The 27,064-nt window shown below is 33.8% G+C and overlaps 1 protein-coding gene across 3 annotated transcripts in view; it reads right to left on the bottom strand.

Moving 5' to 3' along the window:
- The window catches only part of HHAT (hedgehog acyltransferase), a 479,576-nt gene that overhangs the window by 204,018 nt on the left and 248,494 nt on the right, over positions 1 to 27,064 (bottom strand). The gene's annotated exons all lie outside the window — the stretch shown is intronic.

Genomic DNA, 27,064 nt, shown 5'->3' with positions numbered 1-27,064 from the left:
AATTGCAGGTTGAATGGCAGCAAAAAAGAAGACGTTTTTCAATCAGAGCCTATTTTACCACATTTTATGGAGAAATCCACATCAAACATCCCTGAAATTATAATGGAAGTCAACAGAAAGATGAGATTTATTTCACAAAACTGCAATTTATATAAAACTTCAAGAACATTCTTTTTTTTTCTTTTTAAGTTACTGCTTGTCCATTTAGAAACCCAAAATACCCATTTTTCCAAAGCAGATTGAGAACTGATAAACCAATTTGTTTTCCCCTCAATAAATTGCTCATTAATGTTGCTATGACATTTAAAGTTTTAAATGGTTTTATGACTTGAGATTAAAAAAGAATTGTGCCAATAAATTTCTTATAACTGTGAGGATTCCTGTCATTTTGATTAAGCAGTTTCTTATGATAATAAAGTTTTATCTTGAATAATGAAGGGGGGAGAAAACATTTATCACTTTAAAAGTCACTGCTGACTGGTTTCTGGAGCCAACAGCCCTGTTGCTTCTCCGTGGGGATTACTAAGGAATATTATTTTAAATATAATACCAGTCCTAGGGCACAGTCTGAGATTTCTGTGTAATTACTAAATCTGGACTCTTGCTTAAAGTGGTGCAGAATCATCAGAATCATTCTGAACAATGCAGGGCTTTCTCTTTCCATCTGCCCGAGAGGAAGGCTATGAATTTTTAGTTAGATTGCTACTAGCATGTTCACTATGCACATTAGTGAATTTGCAGAGAATTTGCAGGAGGTTCTCTACCCTGGACATTTAATGCAATCAAATAGCATATACAGCCCTCAGTTTCTGAGCTATTAATAAAAACATTATTACTAAAATAAAGAGCTATGACTAATGTTCAGATTCTCAAAATCATCTTATTCTTTGACTAAATGGCTACCCTTTACACTGAATTGAAATTTCAATTTGGAAAACCATTATTTCTATGAATTAGGAATAATGACAAGAAATAGCAATAGGGTTATGACCATTTCTCTCTTTGCTGCCACTATACTCTCCCTATCTTCATTCACTCCTATGTTATTGACAAATCCTTTTTCTCCTTTATAAAGCCATTGTGTAGACCCCAACAAGAAGCATCAGGAGATCTAGTAAAGAGGGAAGATAAAGGCATAGAACTTCCAATAAGCTTAGTGTGTGTGAGAGGAAAAGGCTACTGTGAAGAGTATGTGCCAAGGGTGAAGGTTATACATTAAAGAACAAAGGGAGATGAAGATGATCTGGTATCAAATCAGGCAAATTTGAAAGTCTGACAGAATGTGAGTTTATTGCCAGGCCCTAGCAGAGAGTTATATCTCCATGTTTGATCACTGATTGATCCATCTGTGTACCAGGAAGTTTCTATGTACCAAATAATTGGTTTAATCTGTTCTATTTAGGCAATAAATGTAAGGATCTCTTTATCATAATCAGTTTGGCAAGCGTCAACCAATCCAGGCATGCAGTGTCAATAAACTTTCCTAATCACAACACCCTTGTGGTCAATAAGGATTAGAGGGGAATAGGAGATATTGCTATCTAAACCAACTGCTAATTGACTACCTTAAGGTTCCTCTATCACTCAGTCCAACAATAACAATTAGATATAAGAGAGCAGAGTAGGGCTCTGGGCTCTTTACTAGGGTATGTATTGTTTAATTTATTTTATTTTTAATATATCAAAACAAACATTTCTATAACCTAGTACAATAAAAATATGATTATACATGAAACTGTAAATCTGCTTTGCATAACTTGCTATTCCTTTCAAATATACAACAGAATCATGATTTAATTTCTTTTTTTCTTCTCTCCCCAGTCTTGCCCTAGAGATGGCTAACATTAGACACAAATAAGTATATGTGTGTATGCATATATATATATATATATATATATATATATATATGTGTGTGTGTGTGTGTGTGTGCATGTTTATATAGATGTGTATAGATGTACTATACGTACATATGAATATATACATGCACATATGTGTAAAATTATCATATATAAACTTCTACTTAGTTTTTTATCTGTATGCAGATAGCATCTTTTTATATGTCCTTTATAGTTAATTTAGGTATTTTTATAAAAGACAAAATAACTTATTCACTCAAAACTGTTCTTAAAACAATATTGTTGTTAGTGTATACAATGTTCTCTTGGTCGATAGTCAATGTCCAAGATCAATTCTTTGTCAATCAGTTTCTATTACAAGCATTTATTAGGCACTGACTTCCTTCAAAATTCAGTGTCACTTCCTATATGAGGCATTTCCTGATCTCACCAGTGATGATGCTTTTCCACCTATAAAATTGCTTGATGTTTAATTTATATATTTTATATTCACTTATGAGCATATATATGTTGTTTCTTCTAAAAGAATATAAGTTCCTTAAGGACACAGACTCTTTCATTTTTGTCCTTATATCTCCAATGTCCAGAACAGTTTGGTAGTCAAATTGGTAAGAATTCATTAAGTGTCTACTATAAGCTAAGCCCTGTGGGAAGTGATGAGGATATAAACAAAGCCAAAAGACAATCAGTCCTCCGAGAGTCTAATGGAAGAGACAACATGCAATCAGACTGACAACTAGATATATACAGGATAAATTGAAGAAAATCCACAGAGAAGAAGAACAGCATTAAAGGAGATTAGAAAAGGCTTCTTGCAGAAGGTGGTGTTTTAGCTACTTGAAGGAAGATTGGTACATATTAAGAGCTTAATAAGTATGCCTTGACTAATTAATAAATAATGGATGGATGGAATGAAAGGTAGACTGACATTTTGAAACAACAAATGTGTAGGGTTTATTCAGGACCACTAAATATTTATCTGTGTATCTATGTGAGAAAAGGAGGGAGAATAAAATCATAGATTTGGAGATGGAAGGGATCTTAGAGATTTTTGCTTAGTCCAAAGGTTCATTTTTGAGGGAAAGATAATTTATCTAATAAAATAATGATAATAATATTGATAAAATCAAAATTGTATTTATATACTGCTTTTTTTTTTGCAAAATACTTTATAAATATCATCTCATTTTATCCTTATAAAAACCCTCGGAGGCAGGCAGTATTAATATCCTCACTTTATAGAGGAAGAAACTGAGGTAGTTAGAGGATAAGGTACTTGTCCAGGGTCACAAAGCTAATGTGTTTAAAGACATATTTGTGGTCTCACTTCACCACCTAACTGCCTGCTATAATGTCTAATAATATAGCAAGGATTCATACTGTAGTCTTCTTAATTCCAAAACCAGCACTCTTTCTGTAATCTCACACTGCTGGATAATAATCCTGACATCAACGAAACTGGCAGTACAGATCAATACTCGCATAAGATTCTAGCAAGGATCATATCTAGTACTGACACAACTGCATGGTACTTTCTCAAAATGATAGGTGACTGGTTTGATTAATAATAAGAGACAGAAGTTAGTCCAGGAAGTTAGGGGTAGAGACAAGGAAGGGAACACACCTTTTCTCCTTCAATAAGTATGCAGGTCTTAAGTATACAAAAATCTAAACAAAATCTCTTAATGACCAAAAAGAATGTTGTTGGGGTTTTTTTTCTGAGCATTAATTCCTCCTAACTGCTCTAAATTTGATAATGTGAACCACCCTTTCCTGAAAGAGAGAAAACTGCTCATATCACTAATTTGAAATAATCTCAGAATCCTATATCTGCCTTAGTCATCTACAATACAGTTTAATGAGTCTTAGCAGAAAGAGATATACTTTCTTAAATAAAAAGGCACTTATTAACATCTATGTTCTACTGTATTTTTGTTTATTTTGTTAAACTTTTCTCACTTACATTTTAATCTGGTTCCCCAGGAGTGTTGCCAGCTAGCCATTGACTATATTTGGCTCCTCACTTTTACCTGGTCACCATTAGTTATTGAAAGGTTCAGATTAAGAGTAAGGATGCCAGAGATCATCTCTGTGCGAAGTTTACAGTGATGTTAAGTTTCTATCTAAACCTGTGCCATTTCAACCTTGGAATGCTTTAATAGAACTATACTCTTATAATAGCACCACCTAGTGAACTTTCCTGGAATACATGAGGTTAATAGTTTTCAATTGGTCTCAATTGTTCATTTTAAGCTTTTGACCCTTACCTATTTGCTCTACTACTAAACCCAGGGCTCTTGAATTGAAAATTTAAGTCAATCTGCCATTCCTCATCAAGCCAAGAGAGTCAGGAATATAGCTTGTAGTCAGTGTAAAATTGGCAAGAGTTAACTTTGGGATGAACAATCTAACAGCTGTTCTTCCACACAGAGAGCTGAATATCTGATCCTGGACCAGAAACCACAAAGCACTGTTTGAAGTACAGAGGAGGTTGTGTTCCAACTGATAATTAATTAATGGGTTTTAATGTATTTTTGGTAAAGTTAGTGGGTCTATCCAATCTGGAAAACATGTTGAAACTATGTTCAAAATGTTACTAAACTGTATTTACTTGATCTAGTAATACTACTGTTAGTACTATAGCTAAAGCAATAACAAGAGGAAAAGGTCCTATTTGCACAAACATATTCAATAGCAGCTTTTTTTGAAGTGGTAAAACATCAAAAATTAATGGAAAGTTCATCAATTGGGAAATGACTGGACAAATTAGAGTTGTCATTGTTATTAATATTTTAAATGTATTTGTTATTTAAATTATTTAATTCGTTTCTATTAATAATTCATAGATAATAGTAACCATAATATGTCCAGACATTTCCTAATAGAATTAGTATTAGTAATGATAGCATTTATAGAACGCTTTAAAATTTGAAAAACTCTTTGCAAATTTCACCACATTTGATATAGCACCCCTTTGAGGTAGGTGCTATATTATACCCATTTTGAAGATGAAGAAACTGCCCTGATTCTTAGTTCAACATGCTACCTGCTGCACTACTTCATTGCCTATAAATGTAATGGAATAAAATATTATTTTATTAGTTCAATAAAAAGTCTTGGAAAGGCTTTCAGAGAAAACTGGCAAGACATATGAATTGATGAAGAGTCAAGTGAGCAGAACAAGACAATCTGTATTATGACAATGTGTTAACAAATAAACAATTATCAAAGACTTAAAAACTTTGATCAATAACCAACCAGAGATTCAGAGTACTTATTTGGGCATGCTATCCAGTCTTTGAAAGAGAGGTGATGGTGTGAAGGGACAGTGAAATAAGCAGGACCAAAAGAACACTGTACATAGTAACAGCAAAATTGTAAGTATGCTCAACTGTGATAAACAAATATTCTGATTGAGACAATGATACAAGATAATTCCAAGACTCATGATAAAAAAAAATGTTTTTAATCTCTAGAGAGAGAATTGAAAACTCGGAATACAAATTGAAGCATACTTTATTTTATTTTGTGGGGTTTTTTTTTTGGTCTATGTTTTCTTTTGTGATATAGCTAATATGGAAAGATATTTTGCATAACTTTACATGTATAACTGATATCAAATTATTAGCCTTCTTAAGGAGGGAGAAAAATGGGAAGAAGAGAATTTGGAAAAAATCTTTTTTTTTTTAAATGAATGCTTTAAAAAATCACATGTAATTGGAAAGTGTTTAAATATTTTTTTAAAAGTAGCTCTGAGTTCAAATTCTGTCTTAAACACTCACTAGCTTATGTGGTCTTAGACAAATGACTTAATTTTTAGGAATCTGTTTCCTCATCTGTAAAGCAAAAAAATGGCATCCATCTCACAGGAATGTTGTGAGAATCAAATGAATTGAATAAAGTGCTTTGTAAACTTTATAATACTACACAAACACTAGCTATAGTTATTCTAAATTAATTCAGAGCCCTGCTAAAAGATAAAAATGAGGTAGCAAAAGTTGAAGCTGAAAAATGGTCAAAGAAAATATGACTGACTTGGTAGCAATCAATGGTCAGAAATAGAAATGTAATGAGTCAGCTTTTTCCAAGTGCATATGGCCAACAAATGAAGGCTCCCAGAAGGAATCTCAGAATCTCAGAGTTGGAAAAAACTTCAAAGAGATTATAGTTCAACCTGTCTGTAAAGAGGAATCTTTTCTTAGGCATTCATGACAAGTAATTATATAGGCTCTACTTATTTAAAACCTTTCAAAATACTCTGCCACCCGAAGGAGCTCATTCTATACTAGGAGAGCTCTAATTGTTAGAAAGGTGGAATTATTTGTTTTATTTTATTGTTGCTGTTCAGTCGTTTCACTTGTGTTTTGCTCTATGTGGTCCCTTTTAAGGTTTCCTTGGCAAAGATATAGGAGTAATTTGGCATTTCCTTTACCAGCTCATTTTACAGATAAAAAAACTGAGGCAAACAGGGTTAAGTGACATGCTCAGGGTCACACAGCTAGTAAGTGTCTGGAGGATGGATCGAACTCAGAAAGGATAGTCTTTCTGACTCTAGGTCCAGAACTCTATATACTGCACCTCCTAATTAACCCCTGTTCTTTTTTCTTAAATTGTGCTAATATCTGCCCTACCCTTGAAATTTTTACACAAATGTTCTCAGATTTACCTTCTGGGGCTAATCAAAACAAGTGTTTTTTTTTTTTTTTGTTTTTTTTTTTTTTGTTTGTTTATCTTCCAGGTGGGCAGTTGCTACTTAAAAAAAAACCCTCATTAACTCTGAAGTTTTCATCTCTTTTACTGACTAATTTCATTTTTGAAGCCTGCAGATCAGGACATAATCACTATTCCTGGCCATCACCTGTCTTATGACTGAAGGCCATTTAAGGGGGAAATACTCAAGAAATGTGACCAAAAATGGCCCTTTGGAGTGCTCCCAAATAGAAAGGTCCCCATTCATTCCTACCACTAAGATAACTTTACAACATCACTATGCAGAGGACATGGCATTTTTCTTCTAAAAGTACTTAAACTTTTTCCATCCTTTCCCTCTTTTTCCCCCATCATATAGCTATTAAAAGTACACCTTTTCAATAAAGTATATGTAGGAAGAAGATGTAAGTTTTATCATAGTTTGATAAGTTACACACACACATACACATAATTATACACACACATACAGATGATTGGTTACTCAAATCATTGGTTCATACATAAATTTATTTCTCACTCTAATACATATCCACTTCCCTCTCCACCAAACTGAAGAATATTCTCCATCTCTGCCTCTCTTTTCCATAGTTCTTCTGGAAGTAGGATGAGCATTTATACAGTACCTACTATGTGCAAGCATATATTATCTTAACTGATCCTTATTAACAATACTTGTGCTTACATGTTATTAATATTCCCATTTTAGACAGTTGAGAAAATTGGGAAAAATAAAGTTTGGTGATTTTCTCGGGGTCATACAAGTATTTTAATCTATATCTGAACTCAGCACTTTTTGTATTTCACTACCTAACTGCTTCTAAAAAATTCTACCTTTTTCTCTCTGGTTCTTAAGATATCCCTCAGCCCTAGATAGAAACAGTACTCCATATGGATGAACCTCAGCTCAATAGGTACCCTGGATTCTATCCATAAACTTAAGCTGAAATAAACTCCCCCTTACCCTAAAATATTTTCTCCTCAAAAATTTCAAGTTCCCTTACCCTTACACTACAGCATAATCACCACTTCCAGTTTCCAACATCTGACTCATAGGAACCTCTAGGCAGTTACCTGTCCTAGGCACTAGACTTCTGAGATACTATCTCTTTCAAGATCAATAGTAGAAGAAATGTTTGCCCCTGAGAGCCCAGGTTACTCTGGCCCCAGTCAAAACAGATTGTACAGTGTTGTATACAAAGTTGTATAGTGGAATTTTCCTACCAATTGTGAGTTTGCTAGACAGAAAACTTAAGGAGCAAAACAGGTCAACTCCAAGTGGAGCTATGAATCAATCAGAGCACTCTTTCTATTCATTGTCAGTGTCAGAGGGCAAATGAAGAGGAGTTGAAGTGGCAATAGGACAAAGGAACCAGACAGATTTTCAACTCCTCTTGTGTTTGGAATTCAGAGCACAGCTTGGTTTGAAATATGAATCTAATATCAGATTTGTCTAGATTCTGACTTTATATAGCTCCAAACTAACACAAATTATTTGGATATACACTAGTTTATATTGTCCATGTTTCCACTCCCCTCCACTATTGTGAATAATAAATGATTTGTTCTATTCAATATGTAATAAAATTTTGTGTATAAAATATACTTGTCCTATTAACTTACTCCCAATATATTTCCTCAATACTTGTTTCATATATATTAGGAAAACTACAATTTACAATATATAGGGCATGGTTTTATGTGAATTTTTTTCATCCAATATATATTTTCGTCTAATTTATAGGTATAACCTATAGGAATTTCTATTCTGTGATCATCAATGCTTCTTTATTATCCTTTAGGGACAACCTCAGAATCATAGGAACAGGAAATTAAATTCTAAAAATGGCTTTCAGTCATTGGACAAAATCCAGCCACTAAGTCTTAGCAAACATTAGTTAGTTCATTAAACTCTTGATAAGTCTGGGGCATGCATGTCAGACATAAGAAGATGACCCCCTAAATCCAAAGAGGGTAGAATCTGGGAAGTTAGTAGGATGTAATATAATAAAAACACCATTTTGCATTTGTATAGATCTTTGCAAACTTTTTAAGGCAGTTTTTTGTTGAATCTGTCATCTCATAAAAACTTGGAGCTAAGTTGGAAAGAAATTATTGTTATTTTTCTAATAGGAAAACTGTGGCTTAAATAACTTGAATGAGGATAACAGTTAATTGATACTTGAGCTATGACTGAAACAAAGGACTTTTACTGTAGGGGAGGATTCTCTAGATAGCATTAATTGTATCATCTTATTAGATATTTTCCCCACTAACGAGTATGCTGAGGAATTGGGAATGATTTTCCCAACAGTATCTGAACAGTTGCTGGGGTGAATATTAAATTTTAATTGCTCTTATGGGTCAATGCCCAGCTCAGAAAGGGAAAAGCTGGAAGGTTCCACAGTTTTGGAAGGGAGTAAAATGAAGAAGTGTTGGGCCATAAAGAATGAAACACAGTTCCATCTGTTGGAGAATGGCCGAATAAGTTATGCTATATGAATGTTATAGAATCTTATTGTTCTATAAGAAACAAACAGAAGGATGATTTCAGAGAGAGACTTGGAGAGACTTACATGAACTGATGCTAAGTGGAGTGAACAGAACCAGGAGATCATGGTAAACAGCAACAGCAGGATTATACAATAATCAATTCTGATGGACATGGCTCTTCAACAATGAGATGATTTAGGCCAGTTCCAATGGTCTTGTGATGGAGAGAGCTATCTGTACCTAGAGAGAAGACTGTGGGGACTGAGTGCGGATCACAATATAGTATTTTCACTCTTTTTGTTTGTTTACTTGCATTTCGTTTTTTTCTCATTTCTTTTCTTTTTGATCTGATTTTTCTTGTGCACCATGATAATAATGGAAATATATATGGAAGAATTGCACATGTTTAGCCTATATTGTATTACTTGCTGTCCAAGGGAGCGAGTGGGGGGAAGGGAGAGAAAATATTTGGAATATAAAGTTTTGCAAGGGTGAATGGTGAAAATTATGTATGCATATGTTTTGAAAATCAAAAGCTTTAATAAAAAAGATAAAAAAGAATGAAACATAGGTATATCTATGTTGGAAAAAAGCCCCGTGACTGTTATGCAGAGGACAGGGGAGACATAATACATATTTTTATTCTCTAATTTCCTGGTCATAAATCCCTTGGCTTTATGCCATGTTCCCTCAGAATATCTCAGTCATCATCAGGAGATCACAAGATTAGGATTTTCTTTCCATTTAACTATAACACTTTCACTTCGCTTTCATATAGTCAACATCAAAGCAAAAACAAAAGACAATCATGTACTAAACTACTAATAAGTATCTGTCGATACATTGTATATTATGCCAACAAAACCAAACAAGTCAAATTTCCCATCACCTAAAAGCTTATATTCTAAAACAGATGCAATAAATAAAGATCAATGAACTTTAGAATGGCAAATGATTAATTTTCTTCATAACAATCTTGTTTGTAAATTTGCTTGGAAAATTAAGAAAAAAAAATATTTGTACAATTCTGTGGTTGTTTTTTTCCACACCACCACAAATCATCTCAAATAGGGTTGGGTATGAAAGTGTGTACTGGGTAGCTAAAAAAAGTTTAAGGAGTTCCATTTTATAATTAAAACTGTCACAAATTAAAGGTAATAAATGCCATGAACATTGATTAAACAGCTACTATGTACACAATGCCATGATATGTGCTAAAGATATTAAAACAAAAAATATGTAAACATCTTTGCCTTCAAGAAACTTATATTCTAATTAGAGGGCACAATTCATAGATTGATTGAAGAGAGGGAGAATGTTAGACTTGAAAGCTGGAAAACCTAAGTTTGAATCCTGCATGATCCTGGTGAAGGCATTTAAAAGTTCTCACTTTCAACAGGGATAATAATAGTAAAACAGGGATAAAAATAATAGGTTAAGGTAAACTAGGAATTTCCTCAAATCTTGTTTATGCTGTAAATTTATTTAGATAATTAAGAAAAAATTATAAAATTATTTTTACACCACAATTATATCTCAGCAAATACCTCAACAGCATTCTCCCTTACCAAAATATGTAATTAATTAAAATTATTTGAAACAATGAAAGATGATATAATGTTCTATACATCTAGTCTACCATTGCTCTACAAAGAAATTAGAATCTGTTGCAGCAGATATCATCTAGGAGCAACACTGGTCACTGCCTTTATCTGAATTTTATTGTATTTTAATATCTTCCTTTATATTATATTTATATTATATATTATATATAATATCTTCCTTCCTTATTTATGTATATGAGTATGTGTATATACATACATACACACACACACAGTCCTGCTTTCTTTGCTCCATTATCAGATCACTAAATTCTTCGTATTCATCGTTTCTCATGGTACAATAAAATCCTGTCATATTTATATGCCAATTTTTAACCATTTCTTTGATGCATACATACTCTATTTACAGTGTTTTTAATAAAATTTAAAAGTATCTATTAATATGCTTGTCTTCCCAAAGTACTTCTGCCATTGGATATTAGATGGAAAGGGTTTTTTTTATTCTTTGCTACTCTTTTCACAGTTAGATCTAAACTAAAATACTCTTCACTATCTGCTCAAATTGTCACAAATTATGAACTGCCCATGTTTTACTTGACCTACTGACTCTAAGCTATAGGATATCCCTTTCAGTACTTTTATTTCTAGTCATTCCCTGAAGCAAACCCCCCTTTATATAAATAGGAACCTACTGGTTTTTAACACCATTCTCCTCAGTCCCCTTCACGAAATTACATAATTATAGAAGATTACATACCACAAATACATCCTCCCTCTAGCTAGAAATAATTCATTATGGTAGTATTGCCAATCACCTTTCTGACCGCCATAATCTGAAAGAACTATCAGTACCTTATGATGCAGTGACACACAGCATCTCTTTATACCTGGGCATTGCTGGGAGTGGTATAAAATTTAGATAAGACAGTCACTATCCTCATGGAATTTACAGACTAATTAGAGGAGCAAGACACATATAAAAATAACTATAACATACAAAGGTAAGAAAATTGGTAGAATATCAGGCCTGGAATCAAAAGCATATGAGTTCAAATCAAACACTTTGTGGTTGTGTGACACTGGGCAAATTACTTATATTTGATTGCCTCAGTTTCCTCATCTGTCAAATGAGCTAGAAGAGGAAGTGTAAAAGTACTCCAGCATTTTTTGCCAAGAAAAACCCAAAAAGGTCATGAAGAGTCAGATGTGACTGAAAAACTACTGAACTACAAAAATAATATGCAGTCATATAAGGCATTAAAATGCAAAACAAAATGCTATGTAAATGTCTAATAATAATATTTGACATTCGTATAATGTGTTAAGTTTGCACAGGTTTTACATATACTAGAGGTATAGAGACACAGTACCTGACAGGTCTGTGCTAAGTCCTGGGGGTATAAATACAAGCTCAAAGAAAGATGATCCCTGCTTACATTGTAATGGGGAAAGACAAGACATAAAAGGAGCTGGGAAAAAAAAACTCTTAAAATGGAGGATCCACAGAAGAAGTCATCAATCCAAGGAGGTGAAGGAAGGTGTTGTTAGCATGAGAAGGTCTTTGGGAGAGAGATGCAGAGATAGTCTGTGGGTTTATGGGCTGGACGTTGGAACAACTGTCTATGAAGGGTATCTGAATCACATTAAAATAAGTGAGAAAACTGGGGTTGCTTGTCCAGGGCCCCACAATCAGTAATTGTGAGATTTGGCATAATAACACAGGTGTTGCCTGACTCCAAGACCCATATTGTATCGATCTATTAACAAGGGGAGGAAAGGAGAGACTCCTTCTAGCTCTATTATTTTGTCAGTATGAGTATCTTCTGGAAATGTTTATAAATCATTCTTATCTAGTCATTAAAACAGGACCTCTAGTAGGCAACACTTTGTTAGCATGTTATTTCTTTTAAAATTATTCACTTCATGCAACTTCTGTAACATCCAATTAATGGGAATCAGGGAATGGACTTGTGCTTCAGGATAGGAAATAAACTACTGCCTTTGGAGCATCAAAGATATGTCTACTAACCTAGGCACCCATTTTTGCAAGAATATAAAATAAATCTTTTCTACATTCAAAACAAAAAAAAAATAAAAAATTTAAGTCAACTCTCATAAACTCAAACTTTAGTCAACACTCATAAAAGTTAGCTATCTTTTTTAGGACCTTTTTACTTTCCAAAGAAGGATCTGTCTAGTTCTGCTACAAGACTAAATGAATTTACCTAATAAAAGTTTTATCATCTATCCCTAGCTGGGATATGAGATAATCAACCTTTTCTTATATATCGTTATTTCAAGTCCTTGGGCATAATATTTTCTTATGCTAGACCATTGCTATGTTAACCTATGATTGTCTCCTGGAAGCTTCAGAAGAGAAACCCCCAAGCCTTTTTAGAAATGAAAAAGCAATTGGGTTCAAGATGAAATTGATTTGTCTAAATAAAACACCAATGAAGCAAAAACAGCTTCAGGATTTTATTAATTTTCTGAACCAAAGATGGAAAAAACAAACAAAAGAATCCCAAGGAAAATAACTAATGCACACATTAAAGAGGGACACAACTTAAAATACACTTTTCAAATGGCATGAGCACCAAAAACACAGAACTATTATAATTAATATGCCACTGTTGGGACTAAGGTTTAGTCCCTGAAGATCAGAGAGAGGACGTCAGAGGAAATAAAAAAAAAAGAAGGAAAGAATAAAGAAAACAACTTTTTCCCTCCTTCCCCCCACCCCTTCCCCCAGATGGCAGGTTGACCAATATATGTTAAATATGTTAAAGTATATGTTAAAGACTATATATATATATACACATGTCCAAATACTTATTTTGCTGTACAAAAAGAATTGGACTTTGAAATAGTGAACAATAGCCTATGAAGGAAATCAAAAATATAGGCAGACAAAAATAGAGGGATTGGGAATTCTATGTAGTGGCTCATAGTTATCTCCCAGAGTTCTTTCACTGGGTGTAGCTGGTTCAATTCATTACTGCTCCATTGGAACTGATTTGGTTCATCTCATTGTTGAAGATGGCCACATCCATCAGAATTGATCATCATATAGTATTGTTGTTGAAGTATATAATGATCTCCTGATCCTGCTCATTTCACTCACCCACTTTTCATGGACTATTTCATTTCATCCTCAACATAACCATATGACACAAGTAGCACAAATATTTCAATTTTTATTTTACATATATAAGAACTGGCATCAAAGCTTAAGTGATTTCTGCCCAACCAAACAATACTCTATTCCCCCCATGCTGTCCTTTCTTCCATATACTGCAAAATTTGGGAGCAAGTAGAAATTGTTGGATGAATATAAATGATGAATTCCAAAGGAAATCAAATGTTCCATTTTATCCAGTAGTTCTAATGCCTACTACTTCCTATCCATCCTGCCATTAGAATGCTTTACAAGAAACAAAATGCATGAAATTGAATTTTAGCTTCTTTAATCTTACCTCTCACCTGTCCCTGTCATCATTTCTCTTTTTTTATTATAACTTTTTATTTACAAGATATATATAAATATAATTTATGGTAATTTTTCAGCATTGACAATTGCAAAACCTTTTGTTCCAACTTTTTCCCTCCTTCCCCCCACCTCTTCCCCTAGATGGCAGGTTGACCAATATATGTTAAATATGTTAAAGAATATGTTAAATACAATATATGTATACGTGTCCAAACAGTTATTTTACTGTACAAAAAGAATTGGACTTTGAAATAGTGTACAATTAGCCTGTGAAGGAATCAAAAATGCAGGTGGACAAAAATAGATGCATTGGGAATTCTATATAGTGGCTCATAGTCATCTCCCAGAGTTCTTTCACTGGATGTAGCTGGTTCAATTCATTACTGCTCTATTGGAATTGATTTGGTTCATCTCGTTGTTGAAGAGGACCACGTCCATCAGAATTGATCATCATATAGTATTGTTGTTGAAGTATATAATGATCTCCTGGCCCTGCTCGTTTCACTCAGCATCAGTTCCTGTAAGGCCTTTCTGAAATCATCCTGCTGGTCATTTCTTACAGAACAATAATATTCCATAATATTCATATACCACAATTTATTCAGCCATTCTCCAGTTGATGGGCATCCACTCAGTTTCCAGTTTCTGGCCACTCCAAAGAGGGCTGCCACAAACATTTTTATACATATAGATTCCTTTTCCTTCTTTAAGATTTCTTTGGGATACAGGCCCAGTAGAAACATTGCTGGATCAAAGGGTATGCACAGTTTGATAACTTTTTGAGCATAGTTCCAAATCACTCTCCAGAATGGCTGGATATGTTCACAATTCTACCAACAATATATCAGTGTCTCAGTTTTCCCATATTCCCTCCAAAATTCAGCATCATCTCTTCCTGTCATCCTAGCCAATCTGCCTGTTATCATTTCTCACCTCCCTTTTCCCAATCCTCTTCTCTCAGTTAATATTAATATCAGAGAATTGAAATAAACTACAAAGCAGAGTGATGAGAAAAAAGTGAGAAAAACCTAACAATCCTTAAAAACGTAGTTTCCTCCCAGATCATCAGCCTTTGAATTAAATACTGAAAAATTCATTTTGAAAGTAAAGATTCATTCAGTGGGTTTTGGAACTCCCAACATTTCCCAATGCATTTTATTCTGCTTTAGGGCACACTCTGGATTTTTGCTGCTGCTTTAAGTATGATACATCTGCTATAGACCACCTGATCCAAAGGAAGAAATGAATGATGAGTTTGGAGATGATATAGCATATGTAGCACAGAGCTATGTGACAGGAGTGACAAAGGGCTTAAACTTTTTTTTACAGTTATAAGGAGAACTTCACAAATCATTCTTGTTGAGTAATCATACAATGTAATCTTCAGTATTACATAGACATCTTCAAGTTGTACAGTGAGAGTGAGAGATTGGTGTGTATGGGAGCTAATAGTGTTAGACTCATACAGCTCAGAGCATCTGCAAACAAATATGTGACATTATATTTGTTTTCATTAATTCTTAGAGATCTATTAATATTCTTCTTAAATTAGAGTGCTCAGAGTTTAAATATAACACTCCAAATGAGATATGAAAAAGACTAAATACAATGTGATGTTACCCTTCTTTCCATCTTTCATTATAGTCTAAATTCACATTAGCCACCAAAATTTAAGTTTATTTACTGTGATTTCTACTGAAAGGTCACCAAAAACAGCTGTTTCTCTATATAATTATACTTCAAATGCAAAAAGGAAGATGTTATCTCTCTCTGAGATTTTTTCTTTTTTATGCTACCTTATTTCACTTTTGAGAGAACTCATTTGGAGTTAGAATATGGGGGCTCAAATTCTAGGTCTGTCCTTTTGTATGTGAAGCTAATTTACTTACCTTGCCTGGGATTCAGTTTTCTCATGTGTAAATGAGAAAGTTGAACTAGAGAGCCTCTAACATCCTGTTCCATCTCTGAATCTATAATCTCAAGATTGTAAAAGGACTAGGAGTCCTAAAGAAAACAAGGTGGGAGTTGGATCATAAAATATAACTAGAAAGGTCTTTATATCATTTAGTCCAATCTTTGTGAGAAATGATTGTTGCAAAGCACTTAGCACAGTGCCTGACACATAGTAAACTCTATGTAACTACTTACTACTACTTCTATTAGTACTACCACCACCCTTACAATCATTATCATCATTATTATATTATATTTTATAAATTAAAAACCTGAGGCTTAGGCAGATAAAATAATGTATCTAAGATCATACAAGTGACAACTAAAGAGCCAAGATTAAAACTTAGGTATCTTTATTCCAGTATAGGAGGTATAAGGGGAACAATTCCCTCCAAAGTTTTTTACTCTACAAAATATAAATCACATATTATAAGATTCAGCTGGTGAGCTATTATAACCAGAGAAGCCTAGTCAGCTACTTTTGAGAATGGATAGCTATTCCCCATCTTTGGATTTTTCTTATTCTATGGAATAAATTGATTTTTTTATGGAAAAATGGATTTCTAATAAGTTTTCTGGCTCTGGAATGCAGCCAACCAGCCTTCAAATGTGAGACTCAGCTTACAGTAACTCTCCCAGGTTGGATGCATATAAAGAAGAGATGACAGCATGATTCCCAAATCACTGAAGAGTACAGGATTTATCTCATCTGACAATACAAACAAGGATCATACAAGCAAAGGGATGGTTCTGAAATACAAAGTATATTCAATAGATGTGCCCTGCTGCCTGTGGTTATAATGAAAAGGAATGTGATTTCTTTGAACTAAAGCTTTAAGTTGAATGCATGTCTTATTGTCTGAATAAAACAAGCCTTAAATATTTTAGAAGAAATCAGAAAAAGAACAATAGAGTTAGTGATGTGGTTGGTGCTCATTAAGACTCCTAAACCCATTACTCAAGAATGGAGAATTCAATCATCTTGAGACAGTCACTCTGACAAGTTTTTCTTCTGATCTATAGTTTTGTGCTTGACACATGTATGGCCAGAAGCTAGGTAGGTTTGGCAAACTATACTAGAGCAGTTCAGAGTAAAAAGAATTTGATTGCTATGGTATTTAATCACTGTGTTGTTCAGTAGTGTCTAACTCTTCATGACCCCATTGGGGGAATTCTTGGCAGAGATATTGGAATAGTTTGCCATTTCCTTCTCCAGGTTATTTTACAAAGAGGAACTGAGGCAAAGAGGATTAAATGGTTTTCCCCAATATCACATAGCTAGTAAATGTTTCAGGTTGGTTTTGAACCTAAGAAAATGAGTCTTCCTGACTCCAAACCCAGCATTATATCCATTATACCTTTTAGCTGCTCTCAAAAGTATCTAATGACTATAAGAAGTAAGCTGAAGTCCAGTAACAGTAATAAGAATAGTTTATATTTACTAGTACTTTATGGTTTAAAAATTCACATTCATTAACATTCAATATTCATTTTAAAAGCAGGGATTAAACACACTGTATACAGAGTATTTTGTTAAGAACTGGAATAGAAACAAAATTTGTCGGTCTCTGACTTCGAGAAATTTACAGTACAACAAGAAGACATGATGCAAACATAGAAAACTATACACAACTGGGTCTGTGATCTTATTAGTATGGATCACAATCCATCCATAACTCTCCATCTTCTATGATCTTTGTCCACTTCCTTCAGGAAATCTAGACCTTTTTAAAAATTCTGAGCCCTACTCATTTTACATTTGTGGTGCGGTGAGGTTAATAAGATCAGGAAAGAAAAGTGATCAATTCTCTTTGATTTATTCAGTTTCTTCTGTCAGCTTTGAGAAAGAAGATTCATGATTCCAACCACTCCAACAGAAAGACTCTGGGAAGAAGCCAGCATGAGAAGAGCTACCACATCTATCATGTCCCTAACCCAAGACTTCTGTATTAGAGACTTCAGGGAATTTTTCCCCTTGAGTTAAGACTATTTCTCTTGATTGACCTAAGATATCTTGCTCTTAATGTTATTTATTTTTACAATTTTAGTGCAAAAAGGACCTCCTTTGTTAATTGTTTAATGATGGCAAGAACTTCATTTAGTTCCAACTTCTAACTTGAACTAAGGGAATATTGGCCACCTCTACAATGTCCTTAATGGTTCTCTTCCAACAAAGTGTCTTTCACTAATACATCAAAATTATTCAAGATTTCTTGGAAAATCTAACAACAGAAAACCAAAGGTACAGATGTTATTCTTTCAGATTTAATGAATTTTCAGCTTTAAGAGCAGCATTCCACACAAACTGTATTTGCAAGTTTAAAAAGAGCATCCTTTCTATTCAACACAAAGATTACATTTTCATTTAGAAGTGGATACATCCCTTTCAGATGTTAGTGACTTATCCTATGCTTCATAAAATTTGTAAGACCTTGAGAAATTTATTTATACATGAAAAGATGAACCATACCAGTGATCATGTGCCCAGGGTATAGATTCTAGCTCTATTTTTTCCAAAACAGAAAAAAATGGACAAACAACAGCAACATCATTTACCCATCACTCATTTGTAAGTCCACAAGAGAAACTGAGATTAGGGTTTAAAAAAACTGGAAATCCTTAACACAAGACCAAATAGACTTTTGACACTATGTATGTGAGACTTTAAGGAAATGATTCACTTTTCCTGGGCCTCAATTTCCTCAAGTTTAAGATTAAACATCCGGCTCTGATGGCCTCTGAGGTTTATTCTTGTTCTAAATTTATGATCTCATGATGTAATATAGGGGTCTTCTCTACTAGAGTTCAAATTATTTGAAGACAGGGACTATAATATTTTTCATATTTTTGTTTGCAGTGTTCAGCAAAGTGGGTACTTAATGTCTTTGTATTCATTCATCCTTAAATATATAATTCAAGATTACCAAGGGGAAAAGAAAAGCAACAGAAACAAATCTTTAGAGAATACCCACTTTAAGTAAGGGGAAAAGCTAGGTAGCACAGTGGATACAGTGTTGGGCCCATGGACAAGAAAACTCATTTTCCTGAATTCAAATCTAGCCTCAGACACACTTACAAACTTAATTCTGTTTGCTGGAGAAGAAAACGGCAAGTAACTCCAGGATCTTTGCCAATAAACTCTAAGTGGAGCCACAAAGAGTTGGACAAAACTGAAAAAAGACTGATCAACAACAAAAGAAGGAAACAGCAATTACTAAACACCTATTATGTTCTGGGCATAGTGCTATGCACTTAATTATTTCATTTGATCCTCACAACAAACCTGGGAGGTATTTGCTATTATGACCCCCATTTTACAGTTGAGGAAATTGAGGCAAATAGTAGTTAAAAGACTTATCCAAAATCACAGTTAGAAAATGTCTGAGACCACATTTTAACTCATGTCTTGTTGATTTCTGACACCAGGAAAGAAGAAACAGGAGAAGCTACAGGTGGAAGATGATGTTATTAAAGCTAGGGAAGTAAGCAAAAAAATCCAGAAACCAGAAGGGTAAAAGAGGACCCAGCTTGCAAAAAGTCATTGGTGACGTTTGAGAGAGAGAGAATTGTGACATGGTGGAGAAAGTGAAAGCCCTACTTCATAAAGTTGAGAAAATAGTGAGAAAGAAGAGGCATTGGATGTCAATGACTTCTCACTATGTTGGCAATATAGAAAAGAAAGAGGAAGGACAAAAGCTGAAGGGTTAGTGGAAGTTTTTGTTAGGATTAGAGCATAATGGCAAACAGAGAGGAAGAAGACAGTAGCAAAGGGTGGGTTGAAAAGCCAGGAAACGGTGGAGATAACTCATGTCAGTTCACAGGATCAGAAGTACAGAATGAGACACAGAAGCCCAGACAGGTGAAATGATTTGCCCAAGATAACAAAGGCAATTAGGAGCAGAGCTGAGAGACTGAGAGTATTATTAATCTTACATAACAGATAAGGAAACTGAGACTGAGAGGCTTGTGATAGCTTTATTTTAATACTAGATATGTGACCCAAGGCAAGCCACTTAACCTCTCTGTAACTCACACAATTCTCTTAAGATGATTAAATTATAGATAAGGTGCCACTCTGTATAGTAGAACAATTTTGGAGAAGGAAATGGCAAGACACTACAGTATCTCTGCCAAGAAAATCCCAAATGGGGTCATAAAGAGTCAGACATGTCTGAAAATGAATAAACCACCCCCAGAACAAACTCCTCATTGATATATTTCCTTATACAATAAAATCATAGTCTAATTGATTTTTTTTTTCAAGTCTGGGATGAGAAGATTGTGCAAAACAGCTCTCAGCAGCACTTTATCTCTGATAAAGATCTGATATACACAATATATAAGGAATTGATATAAGTATAGAGTGTCCCAAAAGTTTTAGTGCCATTTTAAGTTATTAAAACAGATGAGGACTTTTGGAACATCTTTAGATAGATCAAAAGTCATTCCTCAATAGACAAGTGTACAAAGGATAGGAACAGGCAGTTTCCAGAATAAGAAATACCTCTCCTACTTCATATAATTGATCATGGTTCTCTGTTGGCTACTATAAAGAGACATAATTGCCTTTAAAAATTAATTCTTTTGTGGTGGCAAAGAATTGGGAATTAAAAGGATAAATAGCTAAACAACCCGAGTGAAGTGAGCAGAACTAGTATAACACTGCACATAGTAACTACAGCATTTCACAATGATGAACTATAATTGACTTATAATATAATAAAAAATTTAAAAGTCAATTATATAATAATTATTATATTTATATTATACATACAATTTGTGATTTTATATAATAATTATATAATAATCCAAGCCATTTCTGAAAAATTCATGATGGAAAATGTCATACCTATCCAGAGAAAGAACTATGCAAATCAAAGCATACTATTTACATTTTTGATTGTGTTTGTCTTTGTTTCTCATAGTTTTTTTCCCTTTGGTTCTGATTTATCATTCATAACACAACTAATGTGGAAATATGTTTAACATGACTGTACATGTATAACCTGTATCAGATTACTTGCTATTTTATATATGAGGAAAGTAAAGGAGAAAGGAAGAAAAATTTGGAACTCAAAATCTTACAAAAAATGAGTGTTGCAAAATATCTTTACTTATAAAAGTAAAACAAAATAAAATTTAAAAAATTAACTCTTCAATTGAGAAATGACCAATGGACATGAACGGGCAGAAATCAAAGTTATCTACAGTCACAAAAAAAATGCTCTAAATCATTATTAACTCTGCTGGTACGGTTCCAGAAGATCACTCCTTGCTCCTTGGGTCATGGATGCTGGGTAGATTATAAAATCCAGCCAAAGATTCTGAGACAATCAAGTACCCTCTAGACTCTGATACACGAACATACTGAAAATGGGTGGGCACCTTGCAAAACCAATAAGGTTGAGGGCAGAGGCACTGCTTCTTTTCATCTAGAGTAGACAAGAATAAACAAAGAGTTAAATAAAGGGCCAAGATCTGCTTCTTGAACCACATTGCCTCAGGAGAATGTCCTATGACCTTTCTTCTAACATCATCATCTTTCACAGAACATGATTAACTAAAGAATGTACCAAAAAAAGCAAAGAGTAAACTGACACATTAATTTTTCTGAGGTTCTCTAAAGAATCAATTTTATTTTATTCCATTTATATATATTGAATATTTTATTTTTTCTAATTACATAGAAAAAATAACTATTAACTTTCATATAAAAAATACTGTTTCAAATTCTTTTCAAAAGCAGAACAGAGCTCCAATCCTTTGATTGACTATCTATTTTTTTCTGTGCCTCTCTCAGCAGATATAGATTCTTGGATTTAGTTCATTCTTTAATTTGTTTCTAATAGATTTATTACAGAACTTCAGAGAACTGGATTTTTTTTCTTTATGGTGTATTGTCTGAATAAGAACTAGGTATTTACTGAGGTTTATACCTTAAGTAAGTACAATCAAATTCTAAAAAAAAAAAAAATTCTCTTCCTTACTCTCCTCTCCCCTCATTGAAAAGATAGGCAATTTAATATTGCAAATTGTTTTACAGTTATGCATATTAGTCATGTTGTGAAAGAACACAGAAAAAAACAAAAAAGGAAGTAAAAAACAGTATGCTTTAATCTGTATGCATACTCATCTAGTAGTCATACCACATCTCTATATGAATTTGATGGGATTGACACTATATAGGAAATGAGCTAAGTTTTGAGTATACTTCCTCTAGACAGTAAGAGTGATTATTGAAGGGGAGAGTATGATTACAAGATATCAGGGCAATGATCTATATTTTGTTCTTTCTCTATATGTGAAGTGAATATATCTTTGTAAGAACTTCAAAAAAAGGAAAAGAAAATGCATTAAATGATGGAATTCAGGCTATTCAGAAGAATTTCTGATGACAATAGAAAAAAGCCAGACTCTGTGAGATGAACAGAAGAGCTTAGGGTGACTATAAATTTCACAATAAATGGGGATAGTATACATTTCTCAATTAGATTATCACATGATGAAGACAGCCCACTCTGTAAAACTATAGTCAGCAATGCCAAAAGAGCTAGAATAATATTTGAATCAAATGCATTAGTCAATACAAATCAATCAAAGATTATGTACTTTCCCTCCTGAAGTAAATACATCCTGAATACCAGAAAGGAAGTCCATGCTGCAGACATGACAGCCTGCCCAATTCCTTCAGATTCAGGATGCTAGCTGTGTATTGAACATACCAAACATCATTATTTATTTATCTCTATTGTCCTAGTATGTTTTTTCTAAAACAAAACAATTTGTTATTTTTGTTTTCATTTACTATTTTTAGGGGAGGAAGACATATTCATTTGCAAAAATATCTGTATTAGCAGATGCTATATGCTATAGGATTTTAAGAATTTAAGGATATACTATAGGATTTAAGATCCTATCATTCTCTCACCCCCTAAAATAGAGTTCTGCTTCAGTAAGCCAAGCCTGGCCTTGGTATTAGTTAAAAAACAGACACACACACACACACACACACACACACACACAGAGAGAGAGAGAGAGAGAGAGAGAGAGAGAGAGAGAGAGAGAGAGAGAGAGAGAACAGTAAAATCATAGAATTCCTGAACTGGAAAGGACTTTTAAAAGTCATCTAGTCCAAATTCCTTATTGCAACACAGATGGAGAAATTGAAGCTAAGAACCAAAGTGACAAATCCAAAGTCATGGAGTTATTAAGTGACACCTATGTGGCAAAATAGAAGGGGAAAATGATCCTAGAAATAGGAAGAACTAAGTTCAAATCTGATCCCAGACTCTTACTAGCTATTTGACCCTAGATGCTGAATTAGCATCAGATAAAGGCAGTAAAAAGAACAAATTTTATCTTATAGATAAAAGAGAAGGGAGGGAGGTGGAAGGAAGGGAGGGAGGGAGGGAAGGAGAAAGGGAAAGAGAATAACAAAATTAAGGGGAAAAAAAAAGAAGGAAGGAAGTATCTTGTCAATTTTACCAGCACAAGAGTCCCTCAAACACTTGGCATAGTACCAGGCACAAACTAAGTGTTTGATAAATGCTTGTCCCCCTCCCCCTTCCTAAAGCATGCATTCAACTAAGACATCATTTTACTTATGACCCTTCAGTGGCTTTTAAAATAAAATGCAAACTCTTATGTCTAACATTTATTTAAAGACCTCCACAATCTACCTCTAACTTAAATTTCTAAGTAAATACTCCTCATCACACTCCCTGTGTTTCAGCCAAAATAGTCTGCTTGCTGGTCCCCCTTGAAAACAATCAATCTCCCATTTCTTTGCCTTTGAATAGAGTATCCCACATGCTTAGAATAAACTCCCTTCATTTTTATTTTCATTAGAATGGGAGATCTATGTTTTCTTTCACAACTTGAGTTCTATGGAAATGTTTTACATGACTCCATATATGGTTTCTTAATTGTGGGTAGGGATAAGGGAGAAAACCTAAAATTTAAAAATCTTAACAACAAATCAAATTAATTGTTTTGAATGTAACTGGGGAAAATATTAAATTAAAAAATAAAATAAATGCTATAAAAGAAAAAATAAACTTAGAAGTTCTTAATAATTTAAAAAAAAAAGGAATAAACTCCCTTCTATTTTTTTGTCTCGTGGAAATCAGGCTTCTTTCAAAGTTCAGCTCAAATATCACTTTCTTAAAGAAACCTAATTATCCTGGGTTGCTAACTTCATGCCTTACCTCCAAAGTTTTCATTGACTTATTTTAAATTTAGCATGCTTTATAAGTATTTTCTTCTTAAAAAAGATAATCTCCTTGAGGGCAAGGATTGTTTTATTTTTGTCCTTGTTTTCCAAGCAACTAGTCAATAAGAAGGGTTTATACAATGTTCTCAGTTAGTTACATTGGGGTAAGAGAATATATTTTAATAGTATAAAATTCTGTGATTCCATCATTGTGACCAGTCCATCCATCCACAGAGATTGAAATCCTCTTCTACCTTAGAAGATCATAGAATCACAGAGTAAAATATAGAAGGCATGTTTCAAATATCTCGGTCTACTTTCCTAATTTTACAAATAAGAAAACTGAGGTCCAGAGAAGTGAAATGACTTACTTGCTCAACATCACAAAAATACGAAAAGTACCATAGCAAGAATTTTAATCTGGTTTACAATTTGAAATTCATTTGTTTTTCTACCATACTATGCTTAGTCTCGTCTTTATAAATTGCTATGACTAAAAAAGAGATTAAGTATCTGATGACCATTCTTCTATTAATAAGCCTTTAATATTTAGCTAGGCTTCAATTACAAGCATATAATTTACACACAATCCAGTGTCACAAGACTTTCTGTTTTGATAGAAATTTCTACAACTTTGTTCAACTGGAGTTGCCTTTGAAAACCCAAGATAGCACTACATTGAGAAGAGGCACAAGACAAAAGATTTGGGGAAAGAACAGAATATAAATAACCTAATAGAAAAACACAAAGCAAAATGGAATAATATCTAATACCAAGGATTTGTTGATGGCTATTACTCAGGACTGTACCAAGCTGTGGTAGTCATGCAAAAATTACACAACTAAGTTGGGAATCCTTGGTTAGTCCACATGAATCAATACTACAAAACAGTGATAGATATATAAGCTATGACATAAGAACTAGAGGAAGTTGGAGTTCAGTTAGTTTAATAAGAGATACTATAATCAGGTAAAGCTTCACAGAGGATATAGGGCATCCACTTCTGCAAAATGAATTAAACTAGAGGTTTACCAAAATCCCTTTCAAACATAATATTCTATGTTTATGTTGTAATAAATCGAGTTTAGATTACAGTGATATTTTATAACTATCAAGCAAACTTATGCCAGTCTATAAAACTTTCTTATCAAATGTAATCACTTCACAAAATTTGTTTATCTCCTTATCATCACATAGTTTTCTCTGCATCTAATCCCTTCTCTCTTTCTTTCTAGTTCTTAAATTGTAGTCCAAGCTGCCAAAAGTCATCTCTCTGAAAAGTGGAGCTGTCCAAGGTACAAAATGGCATCTAAAGAATAGTGACAGTGAGAATGTAGTGACAGGGGTGGGATGATGTGAAAGATAATGCAGATATTATCAATGGATTAAGTATAGGAAGTATAAATGAATGAAGAGTAGAAATTCAGAGTTGGAAGCAACAGCAGAGACCATTTTCTCCCTTACCTTTTTCCCTTAGTACCTTCCCTCTAAGATTTCCCTATACTTGGTATATATCATGTGTGTATCTACATATTTACACATTTTTCTATGCCTCTAATTTCTTGGAGACTTTTTCTGGCACTAAATTATAATTTGGATCTATCTGTGAAATTTTTACTCATTACTCCCATTTATGCCCTATGGGGTCAAGAAGAACAAATCAATCATGATTTCCCCCAAATTGTCCTTCAATTATTTGAATTCAGGCATTGTATCTACACTCTGATCTTCCACCTCCATTTTACTTGTTTCAATCAATCGGTCAACATAACAAATTAAGAAATATTTATTAAACATATTATGTAGAAGGTAAAAGTACAGTAACTGTCCTCAAGAGGCAGAGAAAGGGAGAGAAAAATGTGTAAATATCTAGATAAACACATGATATATACCAAGTATAAGAAAATATTAGAGGACAGGTAGTAAGGGGAAAAGATAAGGGAGAAAAAGTAGTAAAGGCCTCCTGAAAAAAATGTAGGTCCTGAGGTGAGGCTTGAAGGAAACTAGGGAACCTAAGAGGTAGGAGTGAGAAGACAAAGCATTCCATGCTTAGAACACAGTATGTTTTAAAGGGCCTCTCCCTGGCTTGATTATTCTTCTCTGAGTGCACTATATCTTTGTTAGTACCCTTCCTAAATTGGAACTAGACCTGTCTACACTATCCAAGATGGCTTCTGACCAATAAGTAATTCCAAGTTTCTGAACTTGTAGGATTGAGGGGACTGCGATAGAAAAGGTAAGAAAGGAAAGAAGATGAGTCAATATATTCAGTTTTATCAGTCAGCTTAACATCCAGGTGAAGATGTTTCTAAAGGCAGCTGGACAGATGAAGCATTAAAACTGGTAGAAGTATCACCAGTAGTGGCAATTATCCCTAAGGCAACAGGGGGCAAAGAAATTAAACTTTGGAAACATCAATAGAGGAGTTGAGGAAGGAAATAGAAAAAAAGGGTATGATAAGTTGTCAGAAGAGGGCCAGGAGAATATGTGGTATGATAGAATCAGAGAACAATACTTCATTATAGGAATGAACAAAACTTTCTTCTTAGTGAACCTCTTTGCAGCCTATAGAAGGTTACTATCATATTTCATCATCATCAAGTGCCTCAGAGTTATTGTTTACAAGTATAATTACATCCTTAATAACAAACCAAGCAAACATAAACAATGGGAAATCAGATAATAGTTTAAGGCTATTGTTACACCACAGAGAGTTGCTTTCAAAGAAATAGGGGGCAAAAAATCTTGTGTAGGTACAATTTCAAAGCCATTGATATATAAGCATAGGTAG

Source organism: Sarcophilus harrisii, chromosome 4, assembly GCF_902635505.1.
Source record: "Sarcophilus harrisii chromosome 4, mSarHar1.11, whole genome shotgun sequence".
NCBI classification, from domain to species: domain Eukaryota; kingdom Metazoa; phylum Chordata; class Mammalia; order Dasyuromorphia; family Dasyuridae; genus Sarcophilus; species Sarcophilus harrisii.
Note: the sequence above shows the minus strand (reverse complement) of the source record. Positions and strands in the feature narration are given on the sequence as shown.